Consider the following 19185-nt stretch of genomic DNA (forward strand, 5'->3'; position numbering starts at 1 on the left):
CCTTAGCCAAGTGGTACACGCCGTGTAATTAGCGTAATTACTATCATAATGCGCCCGTTGCCGCCGGCCGTTCGTTAATGTTACACTCCCGCGGGTCGGTCCACGAAATTATTTCATCTCCATTTTCAACCTACTTATTGCGTTTATGGTTATTAAGGGACGGACGGAGGCACGAAGAAGAAGAAGAAGAAGAAGAAGCGGAGAACGATAGGGCGGAAGAAGCGCGCGCGATCGGACCCTATCGAGCATTGATTAATTCGCAGAACTTTTCTGCCATTTATAACGTCTCGCCTAATTAACCGTGGCCAGGTTAATAGGGCAATTTGTTACTTTATAATGACGTATCAAGTTACGAAATTAACGTGGCAGATCTAGATGAGGAGCAGCGTATCTTGCTGCCGCGGCGAACCTCGTTTAACCCCGCGCGTTCTATTAGTTTTTATTTTTATACCGTCGCCGGATATTTAGCTACATATCTAGCGAGGGAAAAACGAATACCGAGAGGGATATACCGTTTCTTTACGTTTTCTAGCTAGTGGGAAAAGACGTTTTTCATTTGTGAAATAAGATAGAAGCTAATAAGCGCGATTAATAAAAAGATAATAACAATTCAAACAAAATAAGCAAAAATAAAGATCTAAAAATTGTAAAAAAGCAAATTAACAATAAAGAAATATTCAAGAATATAAACAAAGTGAGCAAATGTATAAAGTATGATTTTAATAAAATTTATCGACTATCAAACCAACCATCGCCAGTCTAATACAAGAAGAAAAAATAACACAATTCGAATAAAATAAGTAAAAATGAATAAGATTTAAGATTGAGAAAGCAAATTAATGGATAAGCTTAAAAATATAAAAAAAAGCAAGCGAGTATGATTGTAATAAAATTTGCCAACTTTTAAATGGTTATTGGCAATCTAAATTAAGAAGATACGTCAGGCCGCGTGAGTACAGATAATAGTATTAAATCGTCAATATCTTTAGTGTTATTCGCGCGCATTAATTTCAACCGCAGACGAAGGCGGCTCTCGAGCGACGTGACAGTCACCGGGCGCTAATTTACGGGACGTTTTTATTGTACGACGACTCGGAGCGCTTTCCGATAAACAAGCGGCCGCGGTATGTTGGTTACGGCCCCATGAAGAGGGTTGCGAAAGAGAAATCAGGGAACGGACCCCCTGCGCCGGAGAGAGAAATAGTCGGGCCCCTCCCACGAGGCGGCGGCCTCGACACGCATTTCCAAAGAGTCTTTTCGTCGTCACGGACCCATCAGCCCCCGGAGTACCGTCGATTCTTATCTGCTCGCGCCGATCTTCATGATCTTTCACTATACGGCCCCTCTCGGTATGAATTTATTCGCGCGAGGCGAGACGCGGGCCCCAGAGTGCCGCGGCGAAGCCGAATCACGATTTGTGATACTTTAACTGTCGACGTCGACGTCGATTTTATATCGATACCGCGCAACCATTCAGCAATATCTTTTTACGACGGGACATTAATTGGCGATTAATACGTTCGGAATTTTCCGATAAACGATGTAATGCTCCGAATTAATTAAGAAACATTACGCCGCTCCGGGAATTTAGCTCGATTTGTCAAACGAAGCGTGACATCTCTGTCTTGTATATTTGTTTCTTCTTAAATCAATGATCATAGTCTGCGATAAACTTTCGTTTTTTAACTTTTACTGTATAATTATCCATACAATTCAGCGGATCTATTAACGGATTAATCACTGCATATTATTTAACATAATTCATCTTAATCCTTCTGATTTTTAATGGACATACTATCTAAAGAGTATTACCGGAGAGAATTAACATCATCGAGGAGGGGACTAAATTCCCCTGAACGATCGGTAAGCGTTAAACAAGACGTACGGCGTTAGAAATTGAATAACACGGATTTAAATGGTTATCACGGTTCATCTCTCTTACTGCTTTACTATCTGCTAACTAATTCGAGGAACGATACATCGGTTGTATCATCGGACACGGGCGCGCGAGTAATTAAATTCACTTGAGTTACGTTACGAGTAACGTTAGTGGCAGAGTTCGACCGACATTAGCAAGCGCCTAACGTTCTAATAAATATCCCGTAACGATCTAATCAACGGCGAGGGATGAAATAAAATGTTGGCGAATCGATTTTATTCGGGAAAATATGTATTTAGGAAATAATAACGAGAATAACGTTTAAATCGTATAAAATTATACCTTTTATGCAACGTATCGGAATTCAAGATTCTTTAACCTACGATTCGAGTAACCCGATAAAAAAATTATTTTCAACGTAATGGCGTTACGTTCCTTGCTTTCCCTGATACTCCCGCTTTCGCGAATGACTGACAATCCCGAATACGACGACTGGCACGATCATATCGCGGCTATTAATTTACCGAATGGAGAACAGAGTCATGGAGACTATTGAATCTTGTCCATTATCCGAACAAGACCGTTAATACGCCCCGGCGCAGATCGAAAGACGGGGGGGCCGCGCTTGTTCAAGGGCCCAGAGCATATCGCGGCGAGGGAAGGTACGAGTGACCAAATCGACCGCAATCGGCGGTGCGATCTCGCGACGGAGAAACGCGCACCGGATCATCGTGAGCCGTCGCGAACGAGCCCCAGCCTGCCGGACGTGTTTGCGAAACGAGGTAGATCGAATCCGCGATTCAATTAATATCCGACGTCGCGGCCCGGCGCTTGATTTAATTATCAGATTCGACCGGTGCCGATAGGAATCGCTTCATTAAATGCGCGCCATGTTCTCAGTCAGAAGCGCGACGCCCGGGTAAGAGAGAAAAAGAGAGGGAAAGGAGAAGAGGAAAAAAGAGGAACGTCGCTAAAAACGTCGCGCTTCGACGTGAACACCGTGTAATTATCGCGGTCCATTAGTCCATCATTGGCTCGCGGAGACGCAAATCCGGGGTCCGAGCGCTCGCGCTGCGGGTCCACTAACGCTCTCCGGTCCGATTTTATCTGGCCTGCGTGTTGACCGTCAAGGTGGGAAGAGTTTACGCTTCGTGCCTCTTTAACGAGTCTCAAACGCGGACACGGGCTAAGCTTTAATACGCGCTTTTTATTGCTGGCACCTTTTTGGCGCAGCGGCCAACGGAGCCGACGCCCGTAAAAATGTTCGCCGACTTTAAACGCGGCCACGTCTCGGCGTTAGGTTTCCTCGCGTTTTTTTTTATTACGTGCCGCTGCGATAATAATTTATCACGACCGAATGCAATTTTCCCCAGCGGGCGACTCCACCTCCGGATTCTAAGAACGCTAGCGAGAGACCCGCTGTCACTGTTCGGATACAATTAGCACACCTGGCGTGTCCGACATCCGACGGCACGTTGCCACCGCTGTCATCTTCACAAAGACCAAAGCCGTCACGATCTTGGCAAGTCTATAAATTCTCAATAGGCTAGAGGCGTTCGCAAGGCGAGAGGCGCGATGCCACGCTCGATTTGCACTTCGCGATCTGCCAGGCGCCGTTCTTTTTTTCATTCATAACGAGAGATTGACGGTAGTCAACAGAGAGGTTTTGCAATACCCTCTTTCAGATACGGTAGACATGTCTGAATTATTCAGATACGTTCACGGTCTAAATTCACATTAGGGATTTCGTTACGGTAATCATGACGTCGACGCTAATCGTGAACCTTATTTTTTCAAAAATAATATCGGACGTTATCTGAATAACCGAAATAGCGTTACGGTGAACATATGCATGCGCAGTTTCGCCTTTCGACCGATAACGTGGATTTAGACGGTGAATGTATCTATATAATTGAGATACGTTTACCGTATCTGAGAAAGACGGTATTGCAAAAACTCCCAAAGTGATATTCTTCGCCATTAGCAACGCTGGTTGGTACGTTAATTATTTACGAGCATCCTTTGCGGCAATGACAGCGACACATGGCTCTCTATACCTCTCTATTACCAAGAATATGTTTACAAAATTAATATCGATCCGCGGTTAAATGACGTTTTTAATAATCGAATATATCGACTGTCGCTAGCACAATCCGGAATGCCGCGGCAGATTTCAATGCCGCTATCGACGATCGTCGATCTTCATCAAGTCCCACTTGAGAGGGACATTTAACGCGTTAACGTACGAGCGCGACGCATTCACAGAGGCCGACGACGATCGATCGGTCGCGTAGAGTCGAGCAGAATGCACACCATTCATTTTCATCCGTGAAGGCCAGTCGGAGCGTCGGTCGTCCTAACGAGAGAGCCTCGTCGCAGCCTCCGCTGCACCGCACCCGTGACAACGTCGCCGATAACACGCTGACACACAGCACCGATTGCACATCTCACCACGGCGCGACGGCGCACTGTACGGCGACACAGCTGATTCACACTACTGCCCGTTCTCATCTCGGCATGATGCCGAGGAGCAAACGTGACAATGTATTGCACTTTTTCACGACCGATATTTGCGATCTTCTATCACCGAAAGTGTGTTCACCTATGCGTCAGGGTGTCACAAAAATATTCCAATGTGCTCCAACGATCCCTCGGTTCGCCGCGGCGGCGCGTAAACACACAACACTGGGGGATTGGCACGTGGCCGCGGGAACGTCAGATGGTGGAGACAACGTGCGGGGGCGCGCGCGAGTAGTCTCAGGGTGTGTTATGTCGCGCGCGTAACGCAGCCGAAGAACAAGGGGACGGAAAGGGAGGAAGAGAGGAGAGAGAGTTGTAGTACAGGGAGAGAGTGCGAAGGGAAGAAAGACAGAAAGGGAGAGAGAAAGAGAGAAAGAATCGGAGAGAGAGAGGGAGGGAAAAAGCACCACACGCGCTTCTTGGGAGAGAGAATGCGATCTGTCGGTCCGGTCTCTCGGTTCGTCTCTGACTGGTGTCGTGTGCGCGGCTCACGAGAGAGCACAGCCCGTGCTGCGCGCTGCGTGCCGTTGCGGCCTGAGGGCCACGTGACACGGTCCCCTGCAGGAGGTAGGACCGCACACTCCGCAAGTAAGAGTGGCCGACCGGCCATGTGTGTTGTGTAGCGCGCGCGGGACTCGCGAGCGCGTGTGGGCCGCATCGCACGGGTGTTGGAAGAAAAACAGAAAGAGAGAGAGAAAGAAAGAAAGGGGAGAAGGGAGCGAGCGAACGAGAAAGGAGGCAAGGAGAGGAGAGAAGCAACGAAGACAATGAGAAGAAAATTAGACGGAGTGAGAGAAAAAGCGCAAAAAGAGGGCGAGGGGGCAAGCGAATGAGAGTGGGTGAGCGAGCGGGAGAGAGCAAGAGAGAGAAAGAGAAAGAGAGAGAAACTGTAAATGCAGTCGGCCTGCCGTCGTATCCCGCGCAAAGGGAGCGTAGCGGCGCATAGGCGGGCCAAGGGGGACCGCCGTTGATCGTGGGTCAGAGTGGTGGAGATGTTTGCGAGAGAGGGAACAGGAGAGTACCGCAAGGAAGGGGGTAAAAGCGCCGAGTGGGAGGACTGGGTCCGCGGGCCCCGCTACGGGCACCGAATAGAAGTGGGGTCACCTCCCTCGATCTCTCTCTCCTTCTCAATCTCTCTCGCGAACGTTACTCGTTCGCGAGGCACAGGAAAATGAGGGGCACAAGGGGGCCCGAGATGAGGAGGTAGGGGCGGCCTACGACCCCGGCCAGGCGCGTGCCCCGAGTCAATTCGCATGGTCTACCACGCACGATTGATAACGAGCCGTGACTGCACCGCGGTGCTTTACAATCGCCGATTTTTATTCGGGCTATTTGTACGGCAGATAGGCGGATCAATTGTGCAGGTTGTTCTTAGCACTTTGAACGCGGAGAAAGTATCGGCAATCAAGGCGTACAAATCGATAACGATGCTATTATTAGCCGACATCGACTGCTAGCTTCGTAATCATTGGAGGAAATACGTAATAAATGTGTATTGTTTGTCATTCGTTATATGATATATTCTTTATAAAAATATCTAGTTGGCGTCTTGAAATGTCTTTATGTATTTAAAGTTCCACATATTACTTTCAAATAATCTTCTTTCATATTTCTGCAATATTCAACATTAACTACAACATAATCAAAATATCTTTAATTAATTAGTTGAGTATTAATTGTATACAAAACAGGGGTAGATATACGTAACAAATAAATAATTTCTTCAAAAATAGATGATTTTGATGTTTGCTTTTCCCAGGAAAATATTTTTCGATTACCGATTCGCGAAAAAGCCAAGGAAAACGCACGACAGCGACGACGCGTGGGCGTTAACGGTGTTAAAAGCGAGAGAGTAACGGTATACGAGATAGGTACAACTGCTAGATAAGATACGCTAGATATTAGTGTGACGAGAGAGATGTGTCGCAGCGATTAATGTCGCGCGGAGAACGCGCGCCGCGCGCGTACACCACAAAACCGGACTCCAGCCGGCTGTAAACCGCGATTGACGACGCCGCGCGCGATCCGCTCCGAAATCATTCTTTTATATAGTTTCGCGTGACGCAACTGACCGGGGACGCGGAACTAATGGTCCCGTGGAAGTTTTCGTGGAAGAGGCGAGTTTTAAAGGGAACCGGTCAGGCACGCGCCCTTAGCCATTCGCACGCGAGATGACTTCGAGAGATGATTGCTGTACAGGATTGCTGCATTATGGAGCTCGTGCCTTATTAACACTCTTCGGAATACATATTTACATTCCTCGTAGGAAATAAAACTCGAGACATTCTTTGCAGATATGTTTTCGACAATATGTTTTGTGTTAAACATTACTTTATAAATTTATTTAAAAGAGTTATAAGAGTTTAATTTTTCATGTCTCTTTATTATAAGAATAAATAAGTGATAAAAATTTGTATTTACTTAAATTTAAAAAAAATAAGTCAATCAAAAAACACTTTTAGATGCATTTTTATCTTTCTCTTCCTCTTTTTCATCTCAATGAAAAAAATTTAAGCCTCTTATCCACTCATACCTACAACATTTTTGTCAAGAACTTCCCTTTAATTAGGCTTTGCTTGTACAACGCAAGTCCGAAGACATGTCTTTATCTTTCATCATAATCTCCGTCTTCGACTTCGTTTGATTGGCGCGGAATAACGGAATTAAAAACCGGTGGAATTTTAAGTCGTTCGCGGCGTTATGGACTTTCCCGCGACGACACGGCAAAGAGCGAATAGGAAGATGCTGTCGAGACGAGAGCCAGGTTTTACTGTCAGGAGGATTTTACGAGAGTCGCCGCGCGCCGACGAGTGATGACGAAACGAGTCTACTGCACCGCGCGATGCCGCGTATTTATAGAAACGTAGACGGAGATTGTACGCTAATGGTCGTATAAATAGTACCTCTTACTAGAGTTTTTAACCGGAAGCAAAAGCCTCAGGTGCTTTAAAAGCGGCTCGTAAACGAAGGCCCGTAAATACGAGTGTCGTCGAGCGTCCGTGGCAACTCATCGCGCGAGCACGACGTCGGACACAACGTAATTATTCATTGGCGGACACGAAAAAGGTACACGATAAGCAAGGAGTATACGGCACGTGACACGATTGCCTGATCGTCACCCTGATGAACGGGTGTCCCTCGAGGAAGTTGAAATTTCCGTGGAAGCCGGATGGAATCTTAAACGGACAGCTGTTTGGGCGAAAGCGCGAAAAGTTAACCTCAACTGGTTTCGAGAGTATTCGGAGAAAGCTCTGCTATACAAGAATCTGCTGCAAAATCATCTGATATTTTAACACGTTATCTATAAGTTTTGTATATTTTGCTGTGTATGTCGCGGTAGAACTTGGGGGGATTATTGTAAACATTTAATAATAAAATATTATGTAATATTATATTAAATAAGACTGTAATTCTAAATGTAATATTATATTAAATAAGACTGTAATTCTAAATGTGCTAAATAGCGCACTTTTTATTGTACATTATTATCTAAAATATTTATATCATTTAAAATTTTATATTAGATGTTTATTTTTTTACAACTTCATGTAATCAAAAGGATTATGCAATAATCTTATGCAAATTATTTTAAAAGCAGCCTTAAAAGCAGTCTTTAGTCGCTGTTTTTAAAATAATTTGCATAAGATTATTGCATAATCTTTTTGATTACATGTAGTTTTTAAATTAAATTTTCCTTATACAAAGTAAAAGCGATGTAAGAAAGAAATTTTAGAATTTTCATCAACGTGCACAAGCGATTAAATAGAATTTATTAAATAAAATCAAGTACACAGGGACATATGATTTGATTCATCATAATTCATCATCACCTGTCTCTTCTACGATCAAAGATTCCATGAGAATCGTATTCATAATATAATAACCCTCCCATTGTGCGACGAGCATTTTAAGTAGCGACTCTTGTTTTGTGCGCGCGTCAGTAGCGAACGCTTGGCGAAAAGTCAATGAAAAAGTCGCGTATTTATCCGGTTTCCACGTGTTAGCGATGCAAACGGTTTGCCGACGAAAAGGTTAAACGTGTCGTGGCGCGAGTGATGAGGGCTGGTACTTAAATGATGGATACGTCTCGCTTCTGTATTCATTATCAGTATCCCGCTGCGGCCAGAAATACAAGTCGCCACTGCAACCGGAGAAAGAATCAATCATAAAGATAATAAAGAAAAATGTCACGATAAATCTGATTCGATGTTGAAATAATTGTACAATATCTTAGATACATGACGATGAAAGGAAAAAGTGTACTAAACTTTGGTTTGTAGACTAATTTGTTGATGATTATATGCAAAATTAAGTCATATTATAAACTAAATTGTAAATTTTTAAATATTTTTTTCTATTACGTTAGCTTCCTTTTCTTCGCGTTGGGTCTCTAATTTTTCTGCACTCATGTGTCATATAGTGTGTGTATATCTTTTTGAATTTCAGTATTAAATATTATTCTTTTTAGAATTACATATTTAATATTGGATAATATTATATATATCAATTCTAAATAGAATTATAGTAAATAAATTTAATATAATCTATTCATAAATTTGTCCAATAATTTATTTTTTTTTTTAATTTTAAAACTATTATTTTGATTCTACCTAAATAACTAATTCTACACTCCCATATTTCACTAAAGTAAAATATCCGCATAAAATAGATAGCAGACAGCTCGTTAGAGAGAATGCTTGATTATGTGTAAACAACTTTACGGACTTCAATTTGGCTGTCTTTAAAGAGAAAACATTGGAGTTGCGATGCAACCGGAAACAATCGTCCAAGCGATCGAGACATGATAATACTGGATTGAAGCAAGACTCCGAATACGCGGATATACATTGTCAAAATACACGTCGCGCTCTTCCGTCCCTCCCCGTCTACGATCGGTCCCAATTTCGCCCACCAATGTGTGTTTTGTAAGTCGAAAAGTTGGTTTCGGAATCGCTCGGTTGTTCCCGAACAGAGCTGCCCACGCAGCGAATCGGGGTCCGATGGTTGCCGAAATAACGTCTCTCTGAGCTTCGCCCACGTCCCACGTTTGGTCCCATTGGCCTCGCGGCCAGAGGGCCACGCGTGACCAGCGACACTCTGTGGGGGACGATTTCCCTCCCTCCCGCCCGCCATCGAACGGGGCCCTATATGTGGCACGTCCGGCATTTCCGAAATTATTGCGGCATATTGAATATTCATAAAGATGTTTACGTCGCCTACTAATTTCGACGAATGACGGTGATATCTTATTTGTACCTTTCGCAATAAAACGCTAGATTTTTACGTTTATCGAATCTCCGCGAACGAGAGGCTATATATGGATATCGTCCTGCGTATCTCTGCCGAGAACATCGCGACGCGATTGAATATTCGATCGCCCCGTTGCCCAATATCGATTATCTCCTTCCGCTGTGTATCGACGTAAAGCAGCCGATTTTTCTTTTATTAAAAAATCATCGCGAGTACTTAATATATGCACATCCTCTCCTTGATCGTTCGTGTCGGGCCGATCTCCGTCTGCGAGTCAGAAAAAGCCGCGTCGACCGATCGCGTCCGACGCGCCGCATCGGGCTCCGCCGCGCTGGATTAAGGAAATAGGACTTGTGGTGAGTCGAGTTGACAAATCGGCCGGATTGACCGTATCGTATCTTTCTATCGGCGGATCTCACGGAGCTTGCGGGCCCTATCGACGTGTACACACCGCGCCGTGACTAATGTCTAATGATGCGCGTCGCATGTTCCAGCCACCTTCTCGTTTTGTCGTCCGCTATAATCCGGCGTCTGGCTTCGATTCTTAAGTGCCACTCGCTGAAATCTCGATGTCACCTCGAGAGACACTCGTCGAAAGACTTACGCTCGCGAATTTCAGACGGAATAACATTTACGCTTACCGCGCCGCGCCGTGGCTTCGACGAAAGCCCACGCGTTCCCCTAAACCGCTTCCTGCTTCATTATCACGCGGGCAACGTCGTTGCGCCGGTGTTATATAAATATAGTTATGTTCCCCCGGTGTGATTTCTCACGTGGGAGTTCGGTAGACAACAACAACTGATCATTCGTTTGCATCAGCGGCGATTGTTAAACCCGGAACGCCACAGGCTGATTTCGAACTATCGTGAATATCCGGTGTCGCGAATTATTAAAATAATCTTTTTCTGATACACATTGTGACTCGGAGTTCGGTCTCACAGGTTTACCAAAATCACACGTGATGTCGAAAAAGCAATCCAAACGACGCGACGCGACGCTCGTAAATTGACAGGCATCGTTAAGTGCGAGATAAATTCCGCGATGAAGCATTAAGTTAACATATTCCGAAAATAAGACGCGAAGTTTAACGGTCGCGTCTTCTATATACTTAATTTACGAATACTAATTATGATAACGATGTGACAGAGCGTTAACATTAATGCTCGCAAGTTTCCATATCAGCCGTCCGGCGCTGTAATTAGTCATCCTTATCTCGTGCAATATTTCCTTTGCTTTTATACATTAAACTTCAATTTTCGACAGTCAAACAGCAGTTTCATGTCTGTTTATACATTGTAATAAAATTATCTCACAAACAAGCAATACGACTTTCTTGCAAATTATTTCAGACGCGAGCGAACTTTCTCTCTTACGTGCCGTTTCGGATATTGTTTAACAAACGGAGTGAATCGGTTAGAGTTGTGCAACGAAGAAGAAGATTGAATGAAACCTTTTCTCACGCACCAAACGCGTATCCTCTGCGGCACTTGACCGATATTCGGAGCCAGATTTCTACGGGCACGATAAGAATCGATGGCCGTCGCACCACGTGGAAGCGCTGAAGAGGCTGGCAAACAGGAAGGCTGGTACATGGCCGGTTAATTGTGGGTGTAACGCGGCACGTCTCCGCCGCGCGCCGGACAGCCGCGACAATTTGGAGAGTCTCGTAATGTACGAGCTTGTAAAAATTTTCCCTAATTAAAACGCGTGACTCGAGTCGGCGTCACGAGACGACGCGATGGCGAGAGATCGTTGAATGCGGCGCGACATTAGGAGGTACGGCCTCGCGCGATCGCGACGAGAAAATGATTTCATCCGCGGCTCCGCGCGGCGGAAATATGTTATGCGGAGAGGGCACTTAAAATACCGCCGTGATAAAAAACGTATTTACCGCCAATATATTTCGACATTCAATACGCAAGATAAGCGAGTGCGCGACCGCGCGGAGTAACAGCGGTGCAATAAAAGCTCGCCGTGTAACTGATGTCTCCAATAAACCGCATCGACGATCTTTTTATTGGGCAATTAAATTTTACCGGGTTGCGCGGGTATCGCGATATTATAACGCTTCCGTACTGCCTGCCGCGCGTTATCCACTCCGCTAAAAACACATTTCAGGGAGTTGTCACGGCGTAAAACCGTGCCGGTAACGTTGCGCGAACCAATTACACCCGCCTACGCGAGACACTTAGCGAGTCCTTGATAATTGGACGGAATAATCTTTGCCACAATGCGTTCGGCGCGGCAGTTAATAAATTTATCTGTCGGATTTATTGTTGCGTGTTGGACGATATGCTCGCGCACAAGATGGCTACAGCACTAATTTATTCGTACAAAATAATTATTTAACTCTTACTAGCCTGTGTAAGAGCATTCACGTCAGTTAAATAATTTAATTTATTATTGGCAAATAGAATGAGTGGCGATCGTGGCGCAGAGAGATGTGCGCTGGTTTGGTGAGCCGGAGGATCCGACTTCAAATCCAACCGACCAAAAATTGTTGGTTTTTGTTCGATCGCCACCTCTTGGAAGCAGACAACCCACCGAGAGTATCTTGTCTAACTCTCTATATTTAGAGAGGAAACCGATCCTCCAGGTTGGGGGTTAGGCAACAATGAAATAAGCGCGCAGGCTTTTATAAGGACTCGAAAATGAAAAATTTATTTAATATTTTCATAAAACTACCAAGAAACGTTCGCATTGTGTCAAAAATATCAGTAGTGTTCCTAGTTCCATTTAATTTGTTGACATTTCTCGAATTGTCTAATGTTATCACGTACGCGCGTAACAATTCGGAAAATATCAACAAATTGAATGGAACACTACTGATATTTTTGACACAATGCGAACTTTTCTTGACAGTTTTATAAACGTGATATTTGGTAGTGAAGAATTATGTATTTCTTTTACCCTGTTTTTTATAACTAAATGTCGTATTATTATATGTAAAATTTAAATTTAGATTATAATTTTAGATATTAATTTTTAACTCGAAAGCTAAAATTTGAATTCAAATAATTTTTTTTATTATTCCATTAGCAGTGTGCATCTTCTTGCTTTCAATGAAAAAATTATCGTTCAATTTCCCAAATTTCTGTCTATGTATCTCTCTCTATAAGATACTTATATTACAATGAAACATACTATTCCTAAAAATATTTTCAGCAAAGTTCGCCTTATTTCTCTCGCTTCTTCACTCCTATCTCCTCCAGCCTCCCTTTTGCGCAATTTTCTCTTTCCATTTCACCGAATCAGATTCCCCGGACTATTCCGTGTTTCCATTTCAGCTTCTCTCCGAGAGCCACTGAAAGCCATTAGAACGGCGAGCGCGAAAATCAATGTATTGTGCGAAGTGCACTTCCTTTGCATCGAACCGTGCGATCTCTTCATTGCATCACTTCTGCTCGCAGAGTGGCGAAGGTGGAGGCCGGATGATCGAAGCGAAACGATAGTATTGCGGACCCTCGGGCAACCGCTCTTCTTCTTCTTCTTCTTCTCTTTCTCCCCTCCTTCCTCTTCTTATCCCCCGTAGTACAGATTCCACCGCGCGCGTCCGCTGCATAACCGCGATAAATTACGAGGGTGGAAGGCCGAAAGGGGTAGCAGAAGAGAAGAGGTATAGAGGAAGAGGCGAGAGGCGGGAAAAGAGAAACGGACGGCGGGCGCAGCTCGCTTTGCACACAATTTCCACGTGGTCGGGGGGCCGGCTGGCGGCGGTATCTTTGCGCGAAAATAAAGTGTCGTTGCACGCGCGCTAGCACACGCGTACCGCGAGATGTTGCCAGGCGGAAGAGGGTGGCGGAGGTGGTAGCGAGGTCCTTATTAACATTTTCTCTGGGATTCGCGGCGAGATTAAATTGACGGCGAGGATTTGCGAGTCGTTTGTTACCGGCTACCCCCTCCCCCGTCGTCCACCCTTTCTAACTCGTTCTCTTGCACGCTACCTTTGAGATTCTCTCGTTCTTGCTCTCACCACGTCGATTGCGAAAGCCAATTCTTTCCTGGTTCGCTCGATCTCGTCGAGACCACTCTCGCGATTTTCGGTGTTATGATCTCGATGATTTTTCATCGTTCTGAGAGGCAATCTAAATTTGCACGACTAATTTGAAAAACAATGTATTATAGAATTCTGGGTTTTCTAATTTTTCTTCAACTTTCATCAGTTATGTTTTCGTATTTTTATCTATTTATTTTATTATTTTTATGAGAAAATACGCATAACGATGTTAACTTTGTAGTTCTGTCGCCTTTAGGAAAGTTTGGCGACACAGAGAAGAAGTTCGAAGATGCGGAAGATCGAGACGGTTCTCCGAGTTTATATGGTTCTTCTATTATGGAGCGGTCTCTCCGGGGCGCAGCTGTTAGCCCCGTTGATCGTCAGAAGTATACTATACACTCGCGGAAGAGCGGAGAGAAGCGCCGTTGCATTAATAAGACGGCGGTGTTCGCGCGCGCGCGCGCGCATCGGTCGCGTAGACGGACTTGGGATAGCTCTCGGAATAGATTCCTAACTCCGTACAGTAGGCCACATAATCCGCGGGAGTAGGGAGAGGAGCGGCGGGCAGGCAGGGAGGGAAGAGAGTGACGGAAGTTTATTTTCTCTTTGTGACTATTCGAAGACGCTACTCGTCCCAACCCAGAATTCGCAAACTCGCCTGACTCGCGACGAGCCAAATCGTAAAGCAGGGCGTAACCGCGTGGGCGACCGAGGGGAAAATAGCGGCGCTATTGTGGAGGATCTCCGGAAATGCGTTTAAAATTGTGCACCCTTTCACGCGACGCAATTTTAGCGATCCCGATAACATTATTAAACGTCTCGCGCGATTTCAGATCTATATGCATACATATATATTTATTTATTTTTAAAAAATTACATACATTTTGCATAAGAAATTTTATATTTAAAAAATACATATATATATTCCGTAGAAAACAAATTTGTCTGTTTGAGGACTTCCGGTTTACATTCCGGTTAGTCGACGACGGCGGTACGAGAACTACGAGACCGTGAAGCACAAAATGTTACAGGCGTAACATCGGGGCTGTGCACCTTTTTATCGCGCGCGCTCTTGCGCTCTCTTCGGGACTTTTCGCGCGGCTCCTACGCTTCATTAAGTCCGAAGAGATCATTCTTTCAACATGGCCCGCCTGCCGCACGGTTTCACGGGGCCCCGATCGCCAACAGAAAAAGGCAGAATCGAAGTTTAAAGGGAATCGCGAAGAAAGGCGACTTGAGCTCCCTTTCTCTTGAACGCCGCGTCGTCGGTGCCTTTGACGCCTACTAATGAGAGGGCAGTGATTAAGGGAACTCTCGCGATGAAGCGCCGAGAGCGAGGAGGAATACGAGAATAAGCGGGACAAGGTATAAAGCAGCACACCGCGGACAGACAGACGGGCGGACAGCTGCGGTGCGACGCGGGCTTTTTCGTGAAGTAACGCGATCCCAAAGGAATCACCGCCTTGTCGATCGTTAATTCGACGGCGTGTCGAACGAACTTATTATCGACGCCTTCCATTATTCTTCCCACTTTCTTTCGCACGATCGAGAGACGGACGTTAAACGTTGATCCCACGCGCGATCTCAAGCGAGATCATGATTAAGATCTGAATTTTTGTATGAAAAAACAAATTAGCTAAGTAATTAATTACAACAAAAATTAATGCCGAGACTAGACTGGAAGATGTAGATATAAAATATTAAGCGGCCAGTTTTACCAGTCGATAAATATTTTGTAAAAAAATCGTTAATTTTGCCTTACGAACGTATCCTAATTTACTTTCTTTTAAAAGTACATTTTCTTGTAAAGAAACACATATGTATCTTCTCTCTTCCTGCGCCTCTAATTTTCGCTCCATTACATTTCCGCTTTTTCTATACGCATCGGAGCAGTCAACCGGTGGATCTTCATCGACGGAGAAAATTCCATTGGTCACGTAATCGATACCGCGACGATGATTGAATAGAGTCCAGTCGGCATTCCGCGAGTTCCTATGATCGTTAGCGGAGGTATGCGAAATATGACATCTCATTAATTAATTGATCTTATTAAGAACATTATCGCGGCAGTTTGAGACGCATTTGAAATATTAGTGTGTTTAAGATAAAAGATGTTTATGGGGACGTGACAAGATTACTAGCCAATAAAGAGTTGAAACGACGTTGATGCAAGGGACATTATGACAAGAAGATCGATCGATTTAATTAGATGTGGATGGTAAAATACTCGATGATACATACTCGTTTAGCGCCTATATCTATATTCTATATCCATAAATTTTCTTGAGAAAAATAAAGCTGTATAAAAATTACGAAAATTACTTAAGAAGATTGTCAAAATTTGGCAGACAAATCTCGATATCTCCGTTCGTTTAATCTCAACTGAAGAACAAATGTTTCCGTTTCGCAGAATTCGTTCTCTCTCGTCTCTATTTCCTCGGAATGATACCACGATTGTCCCCGTTTCAAAGCTATTGATACAATCCGGCCGGTTTCATAGATCGTGACGAGCGACCGAATTTCGCGTATCGGGCCGTCGACGAGTCACGTAGAGCACATTTCGCTTAATTAGAAGCGCCAGCCGTCGGCGCGGCGTGACCTAATTAATGGGGAACACCTCGCGAACGAGCGCATTCTCAGACCGATCAGAATGCGCCTGGCACGCGATTTTTCTTCCCCGATGCCATCGGCGGGAAGGAAACGCGAGCATCGCGCGCGCGCGCGCGACGTTAACGAACGGGTTATTTACCGCGGCTACGAAACGCGGCATTAATTCTTCGCTATCGCGATAAGACCACTCCATAGCTGGCAGCTGGCGTCGTAGCAATTGGCCAGCTGCCAATGGTTGCGACTGTTGCCGATACATTGTCGAAGGGGTCGAATGCGGCTATCTCACCGTTGCGAATCAGGCGCTGTGAGGAGAACGCAACGACCACCGCGATGGTTGGCTGAACAAGCTGTTGTTGTGGCGTGTCAGGTGGTATGAAATAGCAATTTTATTTCTGTACTGCCCTTTCTTAAAAATTGCATCGTAATATACTTCAAAAATCGTCTTTTAATTTGCATAATTGCCCTTGCACGAATCTCGATGCAGTCTCAAAGAAAAATGCGAATTATAAGAATAGAAGACAAGTTATAATAACATCTAGACAGATTTACGCATTTTCCGTCGGATATTCTTAAACGTTGTCTCGACGTGTAGAAAGCGCGGTCGCCGATAAACAATTTAAATTAATGTGATGTTAACGTGCCTACGTTTCATGTTGTTTTCAACGCTGTGTCGTATTTATAGATTCCTCACAATAGGCCGATTGTGTTGTCGCTGACGGAATCTATTATGAAAAATTTTACTGCGGTCGCATATCGCGCATTTATGCAACATTTAAAAACAAACAGAGGGGATAATAAAAAGGAAATTGCTGTAAGAGAGCACCACCCACGCTGCGTCGTTTAATTACGCTTCCGAAAGTTACCTTCTAGGTGTCGAGCAGAACGAGCGCGCGAGATTAATCGCGCGCGTACGGGAAGGTAATCGTGAAAATTTGCCCGAAACTGCGCGCTTTCACCACCGCGCGCGATTTATCGAGATGCTATCTTTGCCATGAGCTTCCTTACGTCGACCGTCATCTTGCGCGACACGCGATAAACTGGTAACGTCAATTACGATACGGTCACTTGTAGACTGGTACCGGCGCGGCGTGATGGCGACCGCCACATCCTCGACGGGAAGCGTCGAAACCGCTTGTCCCGCGGTTTCTGGGACACGGGCCGTCTGGGATTGATGTCAATAAACTTTTACTTCAAAACCATAACGATTGAACAAATTTGTCGTAAATGAATAACGCTGCAAATCTGGTGATGCGTTGTAGAAATTTGGTGATACTTATATAGAAGGTAACATAGATATTAATTATTCGTAGAAATACTATTTTATTAAGTAATAATCTTATAATATGTATATTCTATGGCAGAATATTTTTTAACGTATCTATTCCATTGACGCACAAAAGCTGCACGTGGATCTTGTGTGAGCAAATCTTATTACATAAAAAATCTAACTCTTCTAACTCCGAAAAATTCGAGTTTTGGACCCACATTTATTAGTTTTTTATTCAGCTTGATGAATTATTTACCATATAAATTCTGCATATATACACTTTTTTTAACACCCTCTGTAAAAAAAAGTCGTTATTATGATGATTAAAAGCTGAATTTTTTTACGAAAGTAGCGCAAGGAGGAGCCTGTTAAGCCAAACGTGGAAAATATGAGCGAGAATCAGCTGAATGACAAAACGATCGAAGGACTTTCTGTGGGCTCCGGATAATTCCTCGACTTACTAGATGGGTCAAGGCCTTTCTCTTTCTCTCTCTCTCTCTCTCTCTCTCTCTCTTTCTTACAAACAACTGCCTACGATCGAAGAAAGAGCACTGCGTAACTCACGAGGTGCAGCGCGGTTATTTAGTCACGCTTCGTCTCAAGGAAACTGACCTATTAATCTTACGGAGAAGAGCAAATGCAACGAATTCATGCCTCACTCGGATTAAGATAAAAGTATATAACCCTCATAATTTTTTACTAAATAAATTATGGTATATGCGTTTTATGTACGTTATATTATTTGTCATTAATTCTGTCTGTATATATAAAACAAATATTCTTTATTAAAATGTCGAAGCAAGGTCTTGATAATTAAACTTCACGAAAGATGCTGTGTCCAATTAAATTTCAGCGATTCAACTCATTACTTCACGAAGTCCTGACTCATCTCCTATCGTGTTATAAATTGATACCGAACAAATCTCAGTAGTCTGAAGATTTTTCTTGGATTTACCGACAAAGATCGCACATCAGCGTGGCCGATTCAAACGAAAAGTCGCGCGGCGGTCAAAGCGTCTGCTTAGCTTTCATCTCGAGTCGTCGTTTGTTATCTGAGCGTTACCTACGTGTACATGTACACCCATCTGCCTATCTGCTTATCTGCCGGCCGTGGAAGAATCACCAGCACGCGTTTCTACAGCGGTTAGGATGCAAATGCAATGTAAAGTCGCGATAGCGCTCTAGTCCTGTGCGATTTTAACGTCGTTTCACGCAAAAGGCGTGGTGTTGGAATACGATTGAATAAAGCTTCATGAAAAAGAAAAGTATCTTCTACCATTTTCCATTGTGTAGAACAGTAATATAAAATGTACCTATATTTCAGACAAAGTTCTCAGAAACTACATCAAGAATTATTAAAAATGATTGATTCGGAAAGGACGTGGGATCCAAGGAACCGAATGGGAGAAGAGGCAAGAAGAGAATAGTATTGGTCGAGATTTTCCACGGCAAGATTTACGTCCAACGCGATGTGAACGCGGCTTTATCGCGGCGCACATGCGCTACTGCACGAGCTCGTGCGCCCACGCCTCGTGTGTATGCAGCACACTCCGGAATAAATGCGTGTTTATCGCGGCGGTGGCGGTGGCGGCATTGCTTTTGATGCCGGCAGCAGCTCGTGCTGCTTCTTCCTCTTCTCTTCCATCGTGCGGCTTTTCTCGT

At 44.3% G+C, this 19185-nt stretch overlaps 1 protein-coding gene across 5 annotated transcripts in view; it reads right to left on the minus strand.

Annotated features, from left to right (window-relative positions):
• The window catches only part of LOC112459134 (MKL/myocardin-like protein 1), a 163673-nt gene that overhangs the window by 30100 nt on the left and 114388 nt on the right, over window positions 1–19185 (minus strand). Inside the window, exon 1 of one of the 5 annotated variants that reach the window (XM_025023104.1) lies at window positions 4193–4536. The exons of the other annotated variants lie outside the window; for them this stretch is intronic. The gene's annotated coding sequence lies outside the window, so the exon portion shown is untranslated. Of the gene's footprint in view, window positions 1–4192; window positions 4537–19185 lie in introns of those variants that run through there. 5 annotated transcript variants of the gene reach the window in all.

Source organism: Temnothorax curvispinosus, unplaced genomic scaffold (genome assembly GCF_003070985.1).
Source record: "Temnothorax curvispinosus isolate PA1 unplaced genomic scaffold, ASM307098v1 QBEX01009552.1, whole genome shotgun sequence".
Classification (NCBI taxonomy): Eukaryota; Metazoa; Arthropoda; class Insecta; order Hymenoptera; family Formicidae; genus Temnothorax; species Temnothorax curvispinosus.